At 48.2% G+C, this 24,417-nt stretch overlaps 1 long non-coding RNA gene across 1 annotated transcript in view; it reads left to right on the top strand.

Annotated features, from left to right (window-relative positions):
- The first annotated feature begins 14,996 nt into the window (after positions 1-14,996).
- Positions 14,997-24,417, top strand: part of LOC139050704 (uncharacterized) — a 235,648-nt gene continuing 226,227 nt past the window's right edge. The window contains exon 1 of the long non-coding RNA XR_011509030.1: positions 14,997-15,092. This is a non-coding gene — a long non-coding RNA (uncharacterized lncRNA). The remainder of the gene's footprint in view (positions 15,093-24,417) is intronic.

A 24,417-nucleotide genomic window follows, 5' to 3' on the forward strand; every position in this document is an offset into this window, starting at 1 on the left:
TGATTCCTTCGGGTCTGAACTCATTTACTATGACAGAAGCATTCTGAAACCACCTTGTTCTTCAACTTCCCTTCTTTGAAAACAAAACAAATTGTTCTCCACCACTACCGGGGAATGACCTATAATCCAGTGGTTTTATGGGAGAGAGGGTTGAAGAATAATCTCATACGTTCGAGTAAAATTTTAAAATATGTATTCAATATTATTTCTGTTGTAATTCAATATTCTTACATATTCGTGGAACATGTTTTACTTAGATAAATAATCTGTGTGTTCACATTTATAAGATTATCTGGGCAGGAAAGGAAGCAGATGAGGTTGAAGACGGATAACAAGGAGGTCGAGCAAGGTGTGAAGAGCCGATAGAAGAGTGAGATCAAATGTGGCGGTTAACTTAGCTTAGTAATTGCTCCAAGGCTCCCAGCTTTCGGGGACTTGTACATTTTGACGCAGTCGGCTACGGACCAGGACGTGTGATTGACGTTCAATGTGACACAGCGAGCAGGTGAGCCAGTCATCACAGGCTACATGCTAAATTGGAGGACTTCGTTTGTGAAAAAAACGAGGAGACCAACCCGGGACATGCCATCGCGAATGGTGCTGCAAAAGTAAACGTGCAACTGAGTGAACTCGCCCTTTGGACAAGCCATGGTATTCCTGCGAACTGCAGCGCAAGCATAAGCGTGCCTTCATCTCGCACGAATCTCTACAATGCGCACACACACACACACACACACACACACACACACACACACACACACACACACACACACACACACACACACACACACACACACACACACACACACACACACACACACACACACACACACACACACACACACACGTCACGAAGGCCGCAAAGCCTTCCTAGTGTTACGCAGTGTCACCGTACAATCCTACGTCACACAGCGTACAGTCACAATTTGTCAGAAAGTCCTGTGTCTTTTAATTACCGCAGCAGCGCCTTCGTTCCGAATCTGTCATTGGGCGCTTGTCCAGTTTATCTAGGGTGGCTAAGAGGACAGCTCTTTGCGGTTTGAAACGAAGGCACTCACAAAGAAGGTGCGCGATTGCTTCAATGCACCCGCAGACGTCACAAAGTGGGCTGTTGGCCATTCCGATAATAGAGGAGTACGCATTTCGAGATGATACTCCAAGCCATAGGCGGACAAGAAGGGTGCAGTTACGTGGTGGAAGCTCGGGTGGAATACGGAGCTGTAAATCATGGTCCAGGGTATGAAGGCGTGCAATCGTGAAATCGGATGAATTCCATTCAGGTAATCTCAGGTCACGCGCAAGTGTGAAAAGTTTTTTCGCAGCAGCGGCTCTCGAAAGAGGAATGACAACGCAGTTGACGCCGTCATGGGCAGATTGGGCAGCTGCGTCTGCTCGATCATTGCCGCGTACGCCACAGTGACTAGGCAACCACTGATATTGTCACGAGAGGAAAAGCCAGTCAGACAGTTCTAAGCGAACGGCCGATTACAGTTTGTTTTCGCAGCAGCTACCACGCACACTTCTTCTTCCTCGACAGCTCGCGTAACTAGCTCGTGCCATTACCCCTCCCTCCAAAAAAAACAAAAAAAACAAACAAATAAATAAATAAATAAAGTTGGGGAGATGTGAAATGCCACAAGGAAAAAATAAAAGAAATGAGAAAGACAGCGGACGAGACGACAGGGGCCGAATCACAAAGTTTGTGGATGAGAGTCAGCGCGAATGGTAGGGCTTCATCCTGGTAACGTGAACAATGTCAGAGGAACGTGGTGTACGGGAGTGGTGCGAACTGTCGGCTGGAATAACTTCGTAGTTGACAGGACTTAGACGACGCAAAACAATGTAGGGTCCAAAGTATCGGCGCAATAATTTTTCTGACCGGCCTCTTTGACGTATAGGGGTCCAAACCCATACAAGATCTCCCGGGTTGTATGTGACGTCTCGATGACATAGGTTGTATCGACGAGCATCTTGACGTTGTCGGGATAGAATTCGTTCCCGCGGAAGGTGCCGCGCTGCTTCGGCACGCTGAACAAAGGCGTCTGTATCTGGTGCGGTATGTTGCGACGAAGTTGGTAGGAGCATCACGTCGAGCATAGTGGTGACGTCGCGTCCGTAGACCAGACGAAAAGGAGGAAACCCGGTGGTTTCTTGTAGGGCAGTGTTGTACGCGAATGTCACATACGGGAGCAGTTCGTCCCAATTTTTATGGTCCGTGGCAACATACATGGAAAGCATATCCGCGATCGTTTTGTTGAGACGCTCAGTTAAACCGTTAGTCTGCGGGTGATACGCAGTTGCCGTACGGTGCGTTGTCCCGCTCAGCTGCAGGATATTTCGGACCAACTGGGCAGTGAAGGCCGTACCACGGTCTGTGATGACGACAGCGGGAGCACCATGTCGAAGGACGATATTTTTGATGAAGAAGTTAGCAACATCTGAAGCAGTAGCTCGCTGAACGGCTTGTGTTTCGCAGTATCGAGTGAGGTAATCGGTGGCGACGACGATCCAGCGGTTATCAGCCGAAGACTTGGGAAATGGGCCGAGTAAATCCATCCCAACTTGTTCAAAAGGTGAGCAAGGAGGTCGGACAGGCTGAAGCAGACCGGCTGGTTTCAGAGGTGGAACTTTGCGACGCTGGCAATCTCGACAACTTCTGACGTACTGCTTCACGGTTTTTGTGAGTTTTTGCCAATAGTACTTCTGCTTGATCCTCGCGAGAGTACGCGTGAAACCAAGATGCCCAGACGTTGGTTCGTCGTGGCATGCACGTATAACGTCGTCGCGGAGAGTAGCGGGAACAACGAGCAGGAAAGCGGTTGCCGTAGGGTGAAAGTTCTGCTTGTATAGGATGTCGCCACGTAGGCAGAAAGATGACAAGTGACGCGCGAACTGCCGTGGGGGTTGTGGGCGGCTTCCTTCAAGGTATTCAATCAAGGGCTGGAGCTCGGAATCTTGGCGTTGCTGTTGAGCAAGGTTTAAAGACGGAAGAGTACAAAGAAAACCCGAATCGTCGTCAGTATCTAGTGGTGCGGGTTCGACGGGGGCGCGAGAGAGACAGTCGGCGTCAGTGTGTTTCTGGCCAGACTTATAGACGATGGTCACATCAAATTCCTGCAACCGAAGGCTCCATCTTGCGAGACGGCCTGAAGGATCTTTGAGATTCGCCAGCCAGCAGAGAGAGTGGTGGTCGCTGACGACACGGAAGGGGCGTCCGTACAGGTATGGGCGGAACTTCTGGAGAGACCATATGACTGCCAGACATTCTTTTTCAGTTGCTGAGTAGTTTTTTTCAGCAGCAGACAAGGTTCGGCTGGCATACGCAATAACGCGCTCAACACCAGCTTGAAACTGTACGAGTGTCGCTCCGAGACCAACGTTACTAGCATCAGTATGCACTTCTGTGTCAGCCTCGGTGTCAAAGTGACCAAGGATCGGTGGTGTCTGGAGACGTTGCTGAAGGTCGTGGAAGGCGTCGGATTGTGCCGGGCCCCAAACAAATGTGACGTCGTTCTTGATGAGTCGTTGCAAAGGTTCGGCAATTTCACAAAAATTGGGTACAAAACGCCGGTAATACGCGCAAAGCCCTAAAAATCGGCGGACATCGTGTTTTGTCTTCGGTATCGGGAACAGAGCGACTGCCATGGCTTTGTCAGGGTCAGGGCGCACACCGGTGCTGCTGACAATATGACCTAGAAATTTGAGCTCCTCGTAGCCAAAGTGACATTTTTCGGGCTTCAGGGAGAGGCCGGCGGTGCGGATAGCTTGAAGAACCGCCTCAAGCCGCTGGATGTGTTGTTCAAACGTGGTGGAAAAAACAACTACATCGTCTAAGTAGACTAAACACGAGTTCCACTTGAGGTCAGATAAAACTGTGTCCATCATGCGTTGAAATGTGGCCGGAGCGGAACACAATCCAAAAGGGAGGACCTTAAATTGATAGAGACCGTCGGGTGTCATAAACGCCGTTTTTTCCTGGTCCCGTTCGTCAACTTCAATTTGCCAGTACCCACTACGCAGATCCATTGAAGAAAAGTAACGGGCATGGCGCAGGCGATCCAAGGAGTCGTCAGTTCGAGGAAGTGGGTAAACGTCTTTTTTCGTGACCTTGTTCAGTTTGCGGTAATCGACACAGAAGCGTAGTGAACCATCTTTCTTTTTAACTAATACAACAGGTGAAGACCAAGGACTTGTCGATGGTTGAATGACATCATCGTCGAGCATTTGTTTAACTTGATGACGAATAGCATCCTGTTCTCTTTGCGACACGCGATAAGCGTGTTGGCGAACAGGTTGGACGGTCGGTTCAGTGATGATTCTGTGTTTGATTAAAGGAGTCTGACCTTCGACGTGGTGGCGAAACAGTCGCTAAATGACGATAGCAGAGTGAGGAGCCTCTGCTTCTCATTTTGGTCTAGCTGTGGGTTGACGTTGATGTGACTGGTCAAGTCCACATCGCTGGGTTCCGGAATCGAGATTGTCATTACCGAAGCACAGGCGTTGGAATCGGCCACCGTTTCAAAGTAGGCCATGGTGGTATGCCTCGCAAAGTGCTTGTATTCGCCACTGAAGTTGGTAACTAGAATCGTGGTTTGCCTATGTTGGAGCTCTACGAGACCTCGTGCGACGCCGACTTCGCGATCCAGCAATATGGCGAGGTTACCTTCGGCAATGCCTATTCCTAGTTGTTCTTGGGGGCATTCAACGAGGACGAAGATGCTACTTCGAGGCGGTAACGTCACGCAGTCATCGACCACGCGTAAAGCCGCGCGGTGATGTTCATCCTCCGCACTCGAATCCGAAGAAACGTAGTTAGAAAAAGTCACGAACAAGTCACGAAGGTTAATGATCGCCTCATACTCCTGGAGAAAATCCATGCCCAGTATAACTAGTCGAGAACACTTGGGCAGCACAAGGAAAGACGCTACGAAAGTCGAAGTAGAAATTGCAAGTCGCGCGGTGCATCGTCCAATGGGTGACACGAGGTGTCGTCCGGCCGTAATCAGATGTGGGCCGTCCCACGCTGTCAGCACCTTGCGTAGCCGAGTGGCCAGTGAGGCACTCATAACCGAGTAGTCAGCTCCCGTATCGACAAGTGCAGTTACCGGATAACCGTCGATTGAAGCAGTAATAACAGCAGAAGTTCTTTTTGCAGTTTCGAATGAAGGCGTCAGCGGTACGTCGCGAGGGGATGGCGTCGGCGGAGGATATTTGACGGTTCGCATGACAGCGGCCTCACCCCCGGAGGTCGCCGTTTTCAGTTTCCCCGGCGCGGGCTTCCACCGTTGACTCCAGCGGAATCAAAGGCGGGTCGAGCACGGTTTGGTGACGCGTACCGACGAGGTGAAGGCGACCGTGACTGTCTTCGCTGTTGGGCAGGAGGAAGCCGGTTACTTTCTAGGTATTGCTCGATGTCGTGCGGGCGTTCGCCATAGCGCGGGCAACGGGCGTCCGGATGGTATCCCCGCAGACCAATCCGTCGGTACTGGCAGTCGCGATACATGTGACCAGCCTCCCCGCAGTGATAGCACAACGGACTGTTGTCGGGGGCGCGCCATACTGTAGATTTGCGCGGACCAGGATGAAAAGGTGCTTGCGGGTTCGTGCGGTGGATCGGACTTGGGGAGCGTCGAGAAATCCCAGCAGGCGGCTGCGAAAAACGGCCCGTCGACGGCGCGGAAGCCCGAAGAGCATCCGCGTACGAGAACGTGGGAGGTTCGGGTCGTGTTGGCGGCGAGGGATGAACCACTTTGCCGATTTCTTCCCGAATGACATCCGTAAGAACCGCGGCACTGGGAGGTGCCGGAGCTGATGCATAGGACTTCTGCAGTTCTTCTCGAACGATTTGTCGTATTAGCTCGGTAAGGGACTCCCTGTCATCATTTGCAGGTACGAGAGAGCATGCAGCAGTCATGGTGGTCTGGCGTTCATACTGCGAGAGCCGCTGCCGAAGCATACGTTCCATGACTGTTGCCTCACGAATGAACTGAGAGACTGTTGTAGGAGGATTGCGCACGAGGCCCGCGAAAAGCTGTTCTTTTACGCCTCGCATTAACAGACGCACCTTCTTGTCTTCTGGCATTAGTGGATCGGCCCGACGGAACAATCGCGTCATGTCTTCGACGAACATGGCGACGGTTTCGTTTGGCATTTGGAACCTCGAAGACAGTGCCTGTTCGGCTCTTTCTTTCCTTTCGGGAGTGCTGAAGGCTTCGCAAAGCAGTCGGTAAAACTCCTGCCAGCTGGTAAATGAGGCTTCGTGGTTCTCGTACCATACTCTCGCCGCGTCTAAAATGGAAAAGTAGACGTTCTTCAACTTACGGCGATCGTCCCAGTCGTTAAAGGCGGCGACCCGGTTGAAATGGTCCAACCAGTCTTCAACGTCCTCAAAGGCGTCGCCATGGAACGGGTTAGGCGTGCGAGGCGCGTTGAGAATGCATGGTACGGTAGCATTTGGCATCCCCTCGGTTTGGCTTGCGGTAGTTGTTGACATCTTCCTCACGGAGCTTGCCAGGGGGCTGTATTGCGGTGGAAGACCTTGGAGGCGACGGCTGCTTCGATAGATTTCTGCCGTCCCCGAGGTACTGGCGTCGGTAGCTTCTGGTTGAGGACCCGTAGGCATACGATGGATGCGTACCCAGCACGTCCACCAGTTTGTCACGAGAGGAAAAGCCAGTCAGACAGTTCTAAGCGAACGGCCGTTTACAGTTTGTTTTCGCAGCAGCTACCACGCACACTTCTTCTTCCTCGACAGCTCGCGTAACTAGCTCGTGCCAATATATTGCGTCCTTCGTCAACTATGGGGGACTTCTCTGACATCTGCAACGAGCTGCTCATGTGATCCATGGCGCAGTGCTGAACGTACACCCTGCACCACTACTTTGGAATCACAGACTGACCATGCGTTGGGTGGTTCCTCCTGAATTAAATGAAGAGCCGTAGCACGGCTACCTATTCAGCAGCTGTCACTGATGATACATTTGACGTTTTAGCTGTATTTTGACGGATCTTGTTGGTATCACCACAGCGGCAGCTGAACTTGCAGATGTGACTGAGCCATCGATGAAAACGTGTACGCGGCCACTGTGCACCTCATGCAAAAGTCCTAATATGGCCTGTTTCAGGCCAAACGACGGCATGTAAGCTTTTTTGTGATTCCTGGGATGGTCAGGCGTATTTCAGGTCTCTGCAGGCACCATAAAGGTGATGATGGTCTTCAGCTATACGACTGAAAGTTGTGTGTGGCCTTTCTGCGGGTAAAGCGGCAACATGGTGAGAAGGTAGTCGGGCAACGTGCTGAATATGCGCCCCGAGAGCGTCGGTTGCCAAGTACGTTGATATTGGGGGATACCGAGCTATGACAATTGTTGCTGCTGTAGACGCACACCTCGGAAGACTGAGACACGTCCTTTGGGCTTGAACTTGTAGTTGCTGGAATACATGCAGACTTGCTATGCAGGGGTTACCAAGCACAGGGAGGCTGTATCTTGCGAAACCGAGGACCAAGGCGTTATAAAGCTGCAGCATTGACCCCACCGATGTGCCCCCTGACTTGCCACCGAGAAATTATACGAGTGGTATTATTGTCACTAACTTCTTCTTTAAGTATATGAAACGTACGGGCTCTATAATAGGTCGCGGTCAATAATTACCCCTAAAATGTGGTGTCTCCGTGTGTTTGCTATTGCTTGCCCATTAACACAGAGTAATGCTTCATTGCCTTCCGAATAAATGTAACAAGGCAGCACTTCTGTGAAGACAGCTCTAAGTTCTGTTTTCGTAAATACAGTGATGTTAACGTAGCTGCCCTTTGTAGCCGTGCTCGTACCTGCAGTCGTGGCACAGCAGACGGCCAAATGCAGATGCCGTCGTCATACTCGAACTGTTTTGGGCAAGCAACTGACGAGGCCAACGAGCAGAAGGTTGAATAGTGTAGGGCTCAACACTCCGCTTTGCGGTACTCCACAGAATGTTTGGTGTTGAGTTGAGCCACTGAAAAGTACGGTCACCCATTCCAGTTGGAATCAGAGACTCTATAATGGCATAACGTGGTATATTATCATTGGGGCATTTTATGTCAAGGATTGTTGCCGCAGTGAGTCGTTTCAGACGTTTTTGATGTTGAACAAACGTGATCAAATCAATGTCATTATCTAAAGATGAGCGCCTACGCAAGAAGCCAGCTATAGCATCTGAGTAGATGTAATATTTCAGGTACCATTCCAGGCGCGTCAAAACTATTCTTTCCATTATTTTCCCGATGCAACTGGCCAGAGCGATGGGGCGGTACGATGACAAATCTAACGGTGATTTACACGGCTTGAGAAGTGCATAAGCGGTTGCATTTCCATTAACATGGAACCAAACCGTTGCACCAAGACTAGTAATGGTTTAGCACCATGAGTCGTGCTTTCTGCCAAAGATTGACGAGCGCTGCATAGGTTACACCGTCCGTCCGAGGTGACAAAGCGCGCCTGCAAGCCGCCAGTGTCGCTTCAAGTTCCTCCAGCGAAAACATTGCATCAAAGCGGCAATTCCGAAGCACAGGAGTGGCACATGGTGTAAGTGCGCGTTGGAGCTGCAAGCTGGCAAGTCTTGAGCAAAATTCTTCAGCAATGTCAATTTTTCTGCTACCTTGGTGCAAAACGAGAAATTTGAAAGGAACATGCTGTTGCGGTGATACGTGAAGTCCACGCACCGTTCTTCATATTTGAGATAATCGCTGACGTGGATCCAACGACTCACAGATACGTTTCCATATTTGAAATTGTAGGGCACCAATACGGCGCTGAATTTTCTTTTGCATCCTCCTTGCCTCTCTGAGATCATGGATGGATTTAGTTCACCTGTATCTTCTTTCAGCCCGCCGGCGAATCGCTCGTAGTCGCTGCAGTTCGGCTTCAAATTCTTCATATTTCGGGAAAGGCTGAAAACCACACGTAGCCTCTTGCATGGCCTCTTGAATTTCATGTTACAGACTTGAATGGTTCCCTTGCTGACATACTTTCTCCCTGTGCGACCGAAACGCCGATCAGTCAATTACCGGAGGGTCATGTAGGAGCATTTAAATAGTCCCTTGATCTTCAGGTATGTGGGAATATGGTCACTTCCATGTGATTCGATGGCTGGAAACCATTGCATCTTTCTTTCAAGATGCCGCGAAACCAGGGTTGAGTCTAGGCAGTTGCTGTTTGTAAGCCCACGTAAGTACGTCAGACTACCATCGTTGAGGCAGTAAAGGTCGCGCTGTGTGGCAAAGGATGCTAGGCTCTATCCCCTGGAGTCCATCTTCACGCTTCCCCAAAGCGGATGGTGAGCGTTCAAATCTCCGGTCAGAATTGTAGGGCCGGGTGTGGCTGATAGCACGTTATGCAGTCGTTTAGAGTCAAAGCCACTTGAAAGAGCAATATAAGCAGCGACGAGTGTGAACGTAAGCGTCTTCGTTTTTACAATTAAACAAACGTACTGGTTGTCGTCGTGAGGCGAGTCTGGGTGCAACAGGTGTTTCAGATCACATCTAATATATGCAATGACCTTGCTCACGTCACCACAAGTAAATTATGGGGTTTTGCATGCCAAAACCACTTTGTGATTATGAGGAACGCTGTAGTAGGGGACTCCGGAAATTTGGACCACCTAGGGTTCTTTAACGTGCTCCTAAATCTAAGTACACGGGTGCTTTCGCATTGCGCCCCCATCGAAATACGGCCGCCGTGGCCCGGATTCCATCCCGCGACCTCGTGCTTAGCAGCCCAACACCATTGCCACTGAGCAACCACGGCGGGTTCACCACAGGTAGAGGTCATGAATGCTTCATAGCCTGAAATGGGTAGGATATTGGGCACGTTCCGTTCGCAAATTACGAGGATAGGAAAATGGTTGTCAAAGACACAGTGTCTAAAATTTGAAATTCTCGATTTGAGACCGCGAGCATTCCACTGCAATACAGACGCTTTCTTGACTTCCTTATGGAATGGCAGCGTGGGGCGGGCCATGGTGCTATGCGATGCTTTCAAGTACCGGAGTCAGCGCATCCAGTATTTCCAGTGTGCTACGAGCAGCCGGAGTGTCCATGTCAGTCAGTAGTAGACGCATGACATTCGTGAGCGACTTGAGCATAGCAATCACTTGTGAATCTTTGTCTCGTATTTGGTCAACTGAAGCGACATTGGACTTTATGTGGCGGGTCATGTGCTGTGGCTCTGGTGCGTGGCATATCTTCGGCAATGCTGGCCACACCACCTGATGAAGGATGAATAGCATGGCCGCTTTTTTCGTTGATATTCGTGCTCTTACTGGAGACAAATCGAACAGGAGGCGGCGTTAACGGACGAGACATTTCCCTTGAACCGCAAGAGGATTTCGTAGATTTTCGCTTCCCGGAGGGATGTCGCCTTATCGCCGCAGAAGTATGTCTGGGTGATGATCCGTCTCTCACCATTTTTCTCAAGATTTTCTTCTCTTTCTTCAGGCGTGGGCAGTATTTTGAGAATGCAGCGTGCGAACCTTAATTTGGGCGCTTAAGCTCTGTTGCGCGGCAAGTGTCAGTGCAGTATTGTTCGGAACATTGTGGGCATATCGTTGTATTTCGGCAGACAGCACTCACGTGTCCAATTCTTTGACAACTTCTGCACTGAAGTGGTTTGGGTACGAAATGACGTACCACATGCCTCAAGTGGCTGACCTTTACATCTGATGGCAGGCAGTGATCTTTAAACACAAGCCTTACACAGGTCGACTTGTCAAGGCGCCGAGCTTGCCGTAAGGCAACACCACCTGTCGCAGGTTTGATTAAAATTGGCAGGTCGCTGCTACTAATCGATGTGTCAATATCATAAACAGCACCAGCCGTGGTTTCGTTGTCCTGCGGAATGAGGTAGTGGACATTGATGTTGCCCAGGAGCTTTACTGCCATCCAAGCCTTGATTGCGCTTCGGTTGTCGACGTCAATAGCGAGAACGCTCTTTCGAGTATTTATTCTGATATCCTTGATTTCTCCTGGGAGAAGAGCCTCCAGAGAAACGGAAATCGCTTGTCGATTAAGGCGGTTAAGGTTGTCGGCAGGTGTGTCTGGCGCAAACAGAATTGTGCGCGCCGATGGCCTTCGCTGTGGCATGGCGGTAGACTTACTTGACGAAGACCACCTGCTGATGTTTCTTCTCTTGGCGTTCCGGTATACCACTCTTTCGAAGCCTTCGTCATCTGAGGCGTCATCGCTTGAGGAGGAGTTCAACACGGTGTCTTCGCTGTCAGCTTGACTAGGAGGGCAATTTGTTTTCCCCGGGCCGGTTCCTGCCTAAGCAATCATACCGCTCCCATGGCCGTAGCAATGAGAGCGGCGTCTCTCAGTAAACCACGGGAAAAGGCCCAAAAATCCTGCAGCGCGAAGGAATATCGGTCTCTACAAGAATCACTTCGTCATCGTCCTACCGATGAGTACGAATGCGAACGCAATGTCTGGTACAGCGATACTGCTCGCGTGTCTTACCTGCGGAAGTACCTTGCGGAAAAGCTAGAAAATGGCGAGACCTTCGCGTCTCCGAGCACAATAAGCAGTCGTGGAAAGCATGGATTGAGAGCGTTCTGTAAGCATTTGGAGGAAATCAACACGACTTCTGTGACAAGGCGATCGCTTATAAGCAGAAAGGTGAAGCTTGTTTGACTTACCTTTTTGAACAGCACCGTGTGTTGCAAATAGCAGAGCGCCGTATGCCTTCCGAGTCATCAGTCGTGCCACTTGTAATGCTGGGATTGAAAAACGAATGTCGGCAACAAGTCCAAATCCGGTCGCCTTCCATCGTAGATCACGTTCTCTACTCATGTCACCACCTCAGACCCACCACCAACTGTCGAAAGCAAATTCCCGACAACAGGACAGGGGACAGTGAAATAGGTTATGGGAAATGTGCAAAGTAATTCAGTGTGTATGCATTATTACGAGACCGCAAATATCACTGAACAGATGTACTGAATGTGAGGAACCAGTTGCGAAGTCACATTGCAATGACGATGAAGAAATCAAACCAAATCACAGTTTACTTCTTGTTAAGCGAAACATTCATCTCGTCCCTATTTTTGTAATAGGCCGGAAAACGACAGCGCTCGTAGACACTGGTGTATCAATTAGTCTCATCAATGAAAATAAAAAAGATGTAGACGAGACAAGAATTACCACTTGGAAGTCAGTTCAAGTCTGCAGTTATGATGGAACTTGGCAGGTGTTGAGACGATGGACAGACGCAAAGGTCCAGTTTAGAGACCACGAGATCACGACAAAATGTTTGGTGTTGTCACGGGTGGAGTTTCATTTTCTCTTATCAAGGCCAGACATGAAACCTTTAAAGATTAATGAATTGTGCAATGACGTGATCATTACAGATGAACAAAGCAGAAATGGAACAACCATCGAGAAGGCAAGAAGGGCTGTGTCATGTTCTCAATATGTTGCGTCTAAGTTTCCAGAAATAAGATTTGTAGGCACATATCCACCATCTGCAACTGCTATAGAGGGTCCATTTGAGTTGCCAGAGGTTTCTTTCGTGAGGCAAAAGCCGTATAGCCTAAGTCACGGGAAAAAGTTACAGTGACGTTTCATGTCATGAACGTGGGTGACGCGCAAGTGTATGGGTGCTATAGCGCACACGAATTAAGCTATCGACCCCCATTGTGCCTATACTCTTGAGCGCAAAATTACACCATTTTGCCACACAAAAATAATCATCATCTGTCTTCGCACGCGCGTTATCAGCATGACATAGCATACCCGACAGGAAAGTAGCGGGCGCGGCGCTTTCAAGAAAGGAAACGCAAGCAAGGCCGATGACGATTATCGTTGTGTGGCAGAGATACACCCCAAAGGGTGTACACCCCTTTGTCTAAGAGTGCACAGGCCTACATTCGAAGAAAAGTTTACACCCATTGAGTCGTATCTTGCCACACAACGATAAGCGTCATCCTTCTTGTCCGCATTTCCTTCCTTTAACGCTGCGAGCCCGGTACTTCCCAGTAACGAACGGCATGCGCGTTATCAGCATGACATAGCATTGCCGACAGGAAAGTAGCTGACGCAGCGTTTTAAAGAAAGGAAATGCAAGCAGGACAGATGGCAATTATTGTTGTGTGTCAGAGATACACCTGAAAGGGCGTACCTCTAGAAACTCTTAGAAAAATTTACACCTTTTGGGGCGAATCTTTTCCCACAACAATAATCGTCATCCGTTCTGCCCGCGTTTCCTTTCTTTAACGCCGCGAGCCCGGTACTTTCCAGTCAGGAACGGCATGCGCCTTATCAGTGTGACGCAGCATTCTCGAAAGGAAAGTAAAGAGCGCCGAGTTTTCAGGAAAGGAAACGCAAGCAAGGCAGATGACGATTATTTTTGTGGGACAAATATACATCTCAAAGGGTGCAACCGTTCTAAGAGTGTACACTCTACCCTCTTAGAAATATTTACACCCTTTGGGGCGTGTCTTGTCCCACAACAATAATCGTCATCTGTCTTGCCCGCGTTTCCTTTCTTTAACGCTGCGAGCCCGGTACTTCCCAGTCACGAACGGCGTGCGCGTTATCAGTGTGACGCAGCTTCTCGGAAGGAAAGTAGCGAGCGCCAAGCTTTCAAGAAAGGAAACTCGGGCAAGACAGATGACGATTATTGTTGTGGGACAAGATAAGCCCCAAAGGGTGTAAATATTTCTAAGAGTGCATAAGAAAAGTTTACACCCTTTAAAGTGCCCCTTCTGCTACACAACAATAATCGCCATCTGCCTTGATGCGTTATTAACGTGTGTGTTAAACGCCATGCTCGCTACTTTCCTGTCGGGAATGCTGTCATGCTGATAACGCGCATGCCGTTCGTTACTGGAAAGTACGGGCCCGCAGCATTAAAGAAAGAAAACGTATCAGGGCAGATGACGATTATCGTTGTGTGGCAGAAGGGGCACTCCAAAGGGTGTAAACTTTTCTTAGAGTGTAAGAGCGCAAAGAGATCTTTAAAACTGATTATTATGCAGGACCGAGAGCGCAGAAAGAAGCTTCCACCCTAAATGTTATTCTGTACCATTCACGCAGAGTTGACGACAGAAGGCGGGGTGAATATGATTTTCTGGTCAGGAACGGAAGGAGATAAAGATGAACACGGATAAGAAGGCGGTCAAGCAAGGGTAGAAGAGAAAGATAGAAGATAGAGATCAGATATGGCGATTTAGTTATATCAATAAATGTTTGAAGGCTCAGAGCTTTCGGGGACTTCTACAATATTTTCTGTGATGCAAATGATGTGTGGTGTATTACGCTGCGAAATTCAACACACATCCATTTACTTTAGCACACTCGGACACCTCGTATGTAAGTACAATCCGTCGTGGTGGCGCAGGGCTTTCGCATTGCGCTGCTAAGTCCGAGGGCACGGGATCACATCCCAGCCGCGGCGGCTGTGTTTCGGTGAGGACGAAATACAAGAACGTCCGTGCACTGTGCATTTAATAAACGTTAAAGAACTCCAGGTGGTTAAAATTAATCCGGAGTCTCTTACTATGGTTCACTTTGCCTGTTGAGGCAAAATTTTTGAATTATGGCCTAAATATTGTTACACTGATCTGAAAAGCAATAGAAGCAAGAAGTTTACGAATCCGTAACTCTGATCCAAGAACAGATGTCGAAGTTCGGTACACAGCAATCAACCCCCGGAAGGCGAGTGCTAGTTTCGGTTTCAAGGAACATGCGCGCTCCAAGCGGTCGCCAAAGACTTGTTTTTTTTTATTTCTCTTTTTGTGAATTTTACATCGAGCGAAGCACGGGAAGTGGCTGTCTTCGTGCGTCCATCGAGCTTACCTCCGCTCAACCTTGCCAGCGTTATAACAAGTCGGATCGCGCTTGGTGATCTGGTTCGGTTGTCGTCCCAACTATCAAGATGGGAAAGATAAGACAGAGAAGCTTGAGCAGGCGCGCAATGAACGCTAGGCGCAGGAAACCAGGTCAACCGAGCATTAGACGAAGATAGCTAATCGGGGCATTAAGTGTGTCGCGCGGCTCTGTGGTGTTCTAACACCGGGAATTCCAGTTGTGCGAAGCTTTTCACGTTTCTTAACGACAGCAGGTAAGCACAAGTACTTTGTTTTTTGAACAGGCATTCATTTTGCGTGAGTAAACCAGTTCTGTGGAGGCCTGAGTGGACTGACATAGGAGCAGTTTCGCTCGACCCATTCGTCATGATGGCAGCCCGTCTGCTGTCGGTGAAATGCTCGTGCTGAAGGGCTTGAGTGCGTGCTCGCTTTTAGTGCTCAGTTACCGTGCTTTAGGCTCAGCTTCTTCGTGTGCAAGTTTTTGAGCACCTGCATTATAGACGAGGTTGAATGTTATTGTAGGAATCATGTAGAAATGTTGTTTCGCCGTCAAAGTGCGTTTAATTATAGCAGTAATACAAGTATGGGCTATTTCATGCTAATTAAGTACGAACTGGTATTCCTCCTTACTAAGAAGAGTGCTATTAGTTTTTTTTTTTATGAATGGTTCGTTCCTTGCGTTGCTGTCGTGTCAAAATAGCGTCGTAGCAATTGCCGTGCTTTATTGTATATATGAATATGACGCAAATTAACGCGATATGCAGATTACATGAGCTTGTTAGCGCAATATCGAAACATCATACCTTATCCGGCATGTCGTCCAAATAATCAGAGGAATTATAAGCTATTTCCTGTTCATGCAAATGCATGTAGCCAGTTTAAGATTTTGTGGTTCCTTACTTCTTCTACTACCAATGAAATACATCTGTTATACTCTACCGTCTTTCTGCAACCAACAAAATGTGTCGCCGTCATTCAAAAAAATTATGGGGTTTCACGTGCCAAAACCACTTTATGATTATGAGGCACGCCGTTGTGGAGGACTCCGGAAATTTCGACCACCTGGGGTTCTTTAACGTGCTCCTAAATCTAAGCACACGGGTGTTTTCGCATTTTGCCCCCATCGAAATTCGGCCACCGTGGCCGGGATTCGATCCCGCGACCTCGTGCTCAGCAGCCCAACACCATAGCCACTGAGCAACCACGGCGGGTTGCCGCCGTCATAACATATATGTGATAGTGAAGTTACGTGTGGCCAGCCCGTGATGGTTAATTTGCGCATTGGTTCGGATGTTCTGCAATCTATGTTTGCTCATTAATTTCAGATGGGAATGAAAATTGCTTCTGCAGATTGACACTTTCGCATTGCGTCGAGATTCAGTGCTGGAAAAAAACTGACGTCTGAATAAAAACAGGGACGTTCAGCTTTTACTTGTTTTGAGTTTTGGCTGACAGAGATAGGCGAGCTGTAGTTGATATACTTCATAGTACACGAAGAAAATTAACGATTGGTGGTGCCAGGGAGTTATTTTCTTTATACAACCCACCACTATATCTGTAAACTAGGTGAACTGTAGCCCTAAACTTAACCACAGGTAATGAATTTCAAAGCGACTACATTCACGAAATGACGAAATGTAATACCGTCATTAATGAATGTAACACCTGCGAATATTGGCAGTTAACGACGTTTTGTTATATAAATATTTTTAATTATAACTGCTTTGCAGTGTTGTGTACTAGCACTACACAAGTGCTTTAAGAATGAATAGAAGGATCCAAGGTGAACGTGGTAGAAAAAAAGCGCTTTGTAAACTTCGGCACACCTCAGCAGGTTTTGCTAAGCGATTTGGCCAATGTCGCCCCGCGGTCAGCGGATCTGCAAGATAGCACGAGCCCAACCCGCATGCACGTGAAGTGGGAAAGGATGGTTTCGCGGCAAGCCTCCTCCTTCCGGAGGCGCGCCCCCTCCCTATATCTTCTGACCTCATCAGTGAAGTTATGGAGGCATTGTTTTGCTTGTGAATTATTTCCAGTTGGATATCCGACAACCGCCAGTGGTGGAAGCGGCGCTGGCGTCGCGTATCGACGTGGAACCATGTGTCCGAAGGGACGTATGGAGGGTTTCCGCTCCCTGCTGCAACTGCTAGAACATCCGCAGGGGGCAAATTTGACACATTAGTTCACCATCCTACATGAATTTTTAACAATGTTGACAAAGTTTTCGCAAAATTCCTCCTCACATATTAGTGGTGTACCTAAGAGCCCCTTAGGATATATCAGATTTGTGTGCTTTAGATGTACTTTTAGGTGCTTTTCATTGCTGAGTTAAAGAGTCGTAAACTTCGTAGTGTCGCTGCCTTAAAATTTGCAATTTTCAACATTTTTATCAAACATCCGACGATCTATACCAAAATGTCTCTTCCAACATTCTCTAGGTGTTGTTTTTATTTCAAATGCGACAACTCGCATTAAACTTGGTGCAGTGGCCACCGAGAAAAATTATTTGGAGGGTCCTATGTATTTAGATTGGAGCTGCCGAGCTGAAGCTTCACCTTAATGCGTGCACTGCTTAGCGCCATTGCAGTAAAGCGTGGTCTGGAACATCCGATATAAGGACAAACAAAATTAATGGGCAAAACAAAGTTAAGTAGTCTTGTGCAGTAGGGCTGACCTTCGCAAGGTAATTTTAATTCAAGTTGATTGCTCACTACGTTACAAAGTTCGCCCCTGCATTTTAGTCGGCTCAGCGTAACCGTTTGTGTCTTTGCTCTTTCCATGGGTAACTAGCACATTTCGCGGGCTAGGTTTGTCCAGCGATGTCAATTGTTGCTATAGCGTACCAATAATAGGCGATTACATTTGCTTAGATCACCGTTTTCAACGTTTTTTTTTTTGCGAGAGAGTCGTACGTATTTCAAACCAAAACAAGCAAATTAAGCTTATGTTGGCAAGTACATGGCAAAATAGGTGGCTCAAGCACTAAACACACAAGACAGAAAAAAGAAGAGGGGAGACGTACAAATCAATACCAATTCAAATCGTAGAGTTTCATGCAAGGATTAGAAGAAGAAACTCTGGCTGTAGTTTCTACGGGAGCTCCTATCGGGGCGTTTCAGCCAACATGAAAAGCCCGTTGGTTTGCCTAAACTTCGTTCTACTGGCTTCAAACGGCTGAGTGACTTTTTTAAGTTCGTCATAACAAAGCACAGGGTAATAACTGATTTAATAAACATTGTTAACATTGTCCGGCAGCAGGATTGGAACAGAGGACCACTAGCGCAGAAGCGCGATATCGAAACCATTACGCCATTGACAAGTGGCATAGGACGCCCTTATGAATTTCTTGCGGGCAAGCTGTTTCAATTTGGCCACCTTGACAGGTAGAGCGGCTGCACTAAGTAGGGAATGTGCGTGTTAGCACGGTATTCTTCACTTAGAAAAGTAGAGCTCGCTTTGAAATTTAGGACAATGAAGAGAGATAAAGTGTAATAAAAAAAGCACTAAGAACGTCAGAATCCACAAATCCATAGTTGAGACAAATCCACGTACTACCCATCACTACCATGGTGGCTGAACGATCGAAGCGCCAGAGTTCCCTCTAGTAATTATTCTATGAAACTCTACAATTCAAATGGGTCGCGAAGCTTCGGGCGAAACGCAGCGCATAACCAATTTTCACCGACACCTGCAAGTGTAATTATGGGACGGCGACTGAAGCGCGACTAGGGGAGAGGGAAACAAACATTGTTAAAGAAAGAATGTTTTTCAATTCAAAACAATGCACAACTTCATTTAAATCAACAAAAATATAATTGCTTATCCAATTTATACGCATGTCGTGAGCAAAAGAGAAATGCTGCTCTCTCTCGCTTGATTAATAAAAAAAGATACCGCTTTTTCCACACTCAGCAAAAAAGGGGGTGTACACGTAAAAATTGTGCTAGGGAGGATCAGCAACACTCAAATACATGTTGTGGGAGTGCGATGTAATTATAGGAAGGATGACAGTTGCCCTAGAGACCCTGTCGTCTAGGTGGGCCGCTGCTCTGCGCAGCTCAGACCTCGGCATCCAGACCTGGGCAGTCGAACAAGCCCCTGAGGCGGCGTTGAAGCAGGGCCTTGGCGTTGTTCCGTGGGAAACATAAGCCCGGGTCCCGTTAAATCTTGCCGGGCGTTCAATAAAGTTGCATCCATCCATCCATCCATCCATCCATCCATCCATCCATCCATCCATCCATCCATCCATCCATCCATCCATCCATCCACCCGTCCGTCCGTCCCTCCGTCCCTCCGTCCGTCCATCCATCCATCCATCCATCCATCCATCCATCCATCCATCCATCCATCCATCCATCCATCCGTCCGTCCGTCCGTCCGTCCGTCCGTCCGTCCGTCCGTCCGTCCGTCCGTCCGTCCGTCCGTCCGTCCATCCACGCCACTATCAACTGCAATACAATACACCTCTTTCATGTGTGCGGAAAGGTGAGCTTGTAAAGTCAGCTACTACTATACGCCTCCGTTAAATGTTACGTTGTTTGCTTGCGACATTTGTCTGAATTCTGGAGGCGTTCAGTTAGCAAGCTGTATTTTCGTCGTAGATGAACGTGCTTAATCAGACCTTGTGACGACTGGCAGACAATTGTTCCCTTAGCAGCCTTCGTGGGGCTGCGCTGGCCAACGGGCTTGAAGTTTGACAATGCGACCGGCACTAGACACCCACAGTTTTCTTCGACCCGCAAGGGCCAAAGAAAACTGTGGGTGTATACTGTGGGTGTATACTGCATCGGTTCCACGCTACAAGCTGGAAAGAACCCTCTAGTAGAATGGCGCGTATTAGAAACTACTGCTCCAATAGCAGGTTACCAACATACATTTCGCGCCTTTCACAGCACAACGACGTTACTTTATTTCTTTTTCGTTCCGCCGTAAGCGTTCCCTCTTCAAAGAGAAGGCACTAAGCCCCATGAAGCCCAGATAAACCGCAACATTTTGAACGAATGAGCTTCTGCGGAAACTTCGCTACCAGGTACATTTAGCTTGCAAAAAGGAGGAGTAGAATGTTCACAGGCTCTCCTTCGTTTCTACTTTTTTAGAGTTCAGGTCTTAGGTGCCCGTTCCTATGGTGAGCATCGGCGTCGGCGTAACCAAGCGAACGAGCACAGAGAAGGATGAAAGAGCGAACGCGGAGCGCAGCGGGGGATGCAAGACGCGAGGAGGAAAGGGGAGGAGGAGGAGGAGGAGGGTGCAGCGGAACGATGAGGCGGAAAGCGGAAGAGCAGGAATGGCGAAAGCGTGAGAAGAAAAGCGTAGTCGGGCAACGGTGACTGCGAGATGGCGCCGGAGTAGCGCGCTCCGTCTCGGAGGTCTGTCGGCGACATCTGTGAATCGCGCCCACGCATCACGCACGCGTTGCCTCTCGCGATTTCCAGATTAGCGAGGAGGTCGCATCACACTTCACTGTGTTTGCGACGTGCCGCACGAGACAGACTGTCCGCGCCAGCGAAATGAAAACACGTTTAGCGTTGCGTTCAAGTTTCGCATTAGGAAGTATCAAAATACACGTTTAAATATTTCTTTATGCCGGCACACGTCGCAATAAAGAAAGGTCTCAAAATCGTCGGTGAATTTCTATATCGCAATATTTTTGTTCTTACGCTCTGAAGTAATGTTTGCCCAGAGTTATTTTAACGGGATCTTACGTGCCAAAACCACCATCTCATGAGGAGGCATGCCGCAGTGGGGAACTCGGGAGCAATTTGGACCACGTGAGGTTCTTTTAAGGGGCCCCTAAATCTGAGTACACGGGCATTTTTTACATTTCGCCCCCATCGAAATGCGGCTGCCGTGGCGGGGATTCGATCCCACAACCTCCTGCTTAGCAGTCCAACACCATAGCAACTAAGTAACCATGATGGGTTTTCCGAGTGGTATCCGGTGGCCAGAAAGTCTCTTGCACAGAAGTTTTTTTACTGTTTCTCTTTTACTGCTGTTGCTTGTGAGCTGATACATGCCGATACGTGGTTCCAATATGTAAACAGGGTTCCAAATTTCAGAATCGAATGGCAAAGTGACCCGAAGCCGTCGGCGGCTGAGCACGATGAAGCGTTACTGTGGTGATTGCGGCAATAATGAAATCACGTCAAATCAAATGAAACGTGTTTATTAAAGTGCCCAGGAACAACCTCGAGGGTCTTGGTGCTGGCGCACTCGGCCAAACAATGCACAGGAAATACAGTGCACGCCGCTCACACATAGACACATACGCATGCACTCACACACACACACACACACACACACAAAAATAATAATTTTGCGAATACAGTTTTTCATAGAACATAAAATGTGTGCAAGTAGATAATACAAAGCAAAAATGGAGAAATAGAAAGCGGCTTACAGAGTGACGGAATACATTATAGATATGATAATTTTTGTTCAATAATTGAAATTGATCTGCAAGTCCATTCAGAAACACATTAAAATTAAGCGTGGAAATATCAAGGCACTCTCAGTGGGCATTATATGTCACCTACACTCTAGACAGAAGCTTACAAAAATGTGAGCGCTGAAAGGCGCGCTGTTCCCTTCTGCTTTTGTGCGGAATGTAAAAGCGCGCAATAGGCACCCTGCAATTTAGTTTGCCTGTACATGTCTCGCCACCTAGCAGCGGCGGTGAGCACCCGCGAGTAGGCCCTCACCTCCATTTCACTATTGCTGGCACTGCGCTCAGGCCTGCCTGAAAGCCTAAGTTTCCATTTATGCAATGGATTCATCCCGGCCTTTCGGCAGCTCATCCTTAAGAAGTGCGAACAAAAAGAACAAGCGCAGATACTACTGCGCTAGGGATTGTCACAACCGCGAACGGGATGTCGGTATCAAATTGTATCGCTTCCCTTCAAAACCGGGGGAAGCAACCCGGATCTTCGTGGTTCGTGTCGGTCTTGCCAATTTCTGTTAAACGAATTAAGACGCAAATGCAAAATGAAAAAAAAAGAAACCAGTGGCGGCATCCGTAAAAACGCACAATAAAGCGACAACTGCATAAAAACGCGTGAACCGATTCCTGCTGGTGTCAATTGGTTTAGATAGTTGCTTAGGTCCTCTCGCTCCAAAATAAACGCGCAGTGGTTGTTACGTGTCAAATCTAGCTTCTTAAGCACTCCCTGCTGGAACTTTGTGCTCACCGTGTTTCTTGTCGTGCACTAACAAGCCCGCATGGAGCTTCTTTCTGCTTGAAAACCAAGACACGATTGCTCGTACCGGGCTCAATCATGCTGTTTTTTTCTCGCACTTAGAACAACGGAACCAAGGTTGAAGTGCACCGCAGCAGACGTCGAGTATTCGCAAATTAGCATTTCTCTCGCGCACGCTAGCGCACACTTGTTCAGTCTTTCCGTTGTTTAGTCTCAGCCGATTGCTCTCTGTTTCATGGGGATGACCTCTCACATTCGAGCCGGAACGACGGAACCAGAACATGCTCGAGGCACTTTGTCAACGGAGAAAAAAGCACTTACCTTCCTATTCACCAAAACTTCTACAATTGTGATGTGCAAAGCACGCTCCAAGTAATGAAGCTACAAATGATAGTTGAATAATTACGGCCGTATTTGCTCACTTAAGTGGTATAAAATAATCATTTAACTTACTTTGAGCTCGACATCGTAAGCAATCTTGCTTTGTTGTGACAAACAGTGGTTCCAGTGGCTACGGTGTTGGTTTGCTAAGCACGGAGGTGGCGAGATCAAGTCGCGGCCACGGCGGCCGCATTCCGATGGAGGCGAAATGCCAAAACACCCGCATACCTAGATTTAGGCGCACTTTAAAGAACCCCAGGTGGGCCAAATTTTGCCGGAGTCCCCCACTACGGCGTGCCTCACAATCAGATTGTGGTTCTGACATCTAAAACCCCATAATTTAATTTCAGCACTTCGTTGCGATGTCCGTGCTGCTTATCTCGTTTACACGATATGCAATGCTGTAGGCGTAAATCTGACGTCCTTTCTCTAGCGTCGGTGTTCTAAACGGTTCTCGATGTCTTCGATCGCCTTAAAAGCACAATTTGGACCGACCGACATGTTTAAACTAGCGCCGCCAAAATGTGCCTCCGTAGCAGTGGCCGCCTCGGTGTTTTGCGCAACTGACACAGTGGCGCTGACGACTGAGCCGATCGCTGCGCCGCGTTACCATTGACGGTAGCCTACAGAAAGCAAGGGCGAGCTGCAGATTTTTCCATGTATTAATTTGTGGAGAAAAATAACATCCGTTTTGTTGCATATATAGGTGAGGGTAGGTAACGTGAGTGTCTGTGTCAGCTCTATGGAGATGGAATGCTTTTGACAGAATGAATGTTTCACTGCAGATGTGAACTTTTTTTTGCACACTTTCGAGAGGTTCACAAATTCACCTACAAGTGCCGCGACAAACGACGGAGGCATACTCAGAACATGGAAGGCATACGCTCTTTTATTAAGTTACAAATGGTCCAGGCTGCTAGAAGTCTCTCGTCACCCGACGTACTGTGCCGAGAGTTCGAAGTGCACGCTGCCTCGTTTGTTGAGCGTGGGGCGAGAAACTCGGACAGCTATCGAAGTACACTCCAAGGCTATTTGTTTTCTGAGCTCTTGGCAGGAGAACGTCCTTGACGAATAGGGCAATTTTTACTGCGTTGAAAAATTTCGCGTTATCAGCATATAAGGAAATTGAAGTTATGAATTACTGCCGAAACGTCGTTAATAAATACCACTACTACTACTACTACTACTACTACTACTACTACTACTACTACTACTACTACTACTACTACTACTACTACTAATAATAATAATAATAATAATAATAATAATAATAAATTATTGTGTGTGCGTGCTAACAGCACCATATAATTATGAGGTACGCCGAGGGGGAGGGCGGGGGGGGGCACGAGTTAATCTTAACTACTGATGGTTTTCTAACGTGCCCGTGAGTCAAAGTGCACGAGCGACAGTCGCATGTTTCCGTGGTAGAATCATGCTACCGTCTTGCTTACCACCCTATCTCGATGGGGACGTGTGTAGACAATTGCAAGCGCCGACACCAGCAGGCGAATCGTCCACAGCTTTGAAACCTGTTCACAAAACGATCAACACACATGTAACCCTAAAATGCTGAAGTATGCCACGTTTCTGGCACATGGCACATCTTGCAGACATATTACACTTCTAGATACGAACGTGAAAGTAGCGTAAATGTGTAGGCGAAAAAAAAAAACGCACTTGACAATAAATAGGCGCCGGCGGGCACTCTGCCCCTCGTAGGTCGTCAGCAGTCATTTTCATATGAGTTAGGGATCAGATAGCAGCGCAAAAAGCATTTCATTTTCGCCTCATGCAAGCCTAAGTAGCCGTACCGGAGCGCTTGAAAGCCTCCCCGACGCACGAAAAGGCCTCGGTTGCGAGCACCCCAATACGAAGAAGTAGCCAGCCTGCCCCGCCCATCACTGAGCTTGGGCTCTGTGCGTGCGAGCAGGACGTCCGGAGCCAAATCTGCCAGCGGGCATGATCTCGGAGGCCGTGATTAGCCTCGAGATGTTCGTGATTCGGT

Source organism: Dermacentor albipictus, chromosome 10 (genome assembly GCF_038994185.2).
Source record: "Dermacentor albipictus isolate Rhodes 1998 colony chromosome 10, USDA_Dalb.pri_finalv2, whole genome shotgun sequence".
NCBI lineage: Eukaryota > Metazoa > Arthropoda > Arachnida > Ixodida > Ixodidae > Dermacentor > Dermacentor albipictus.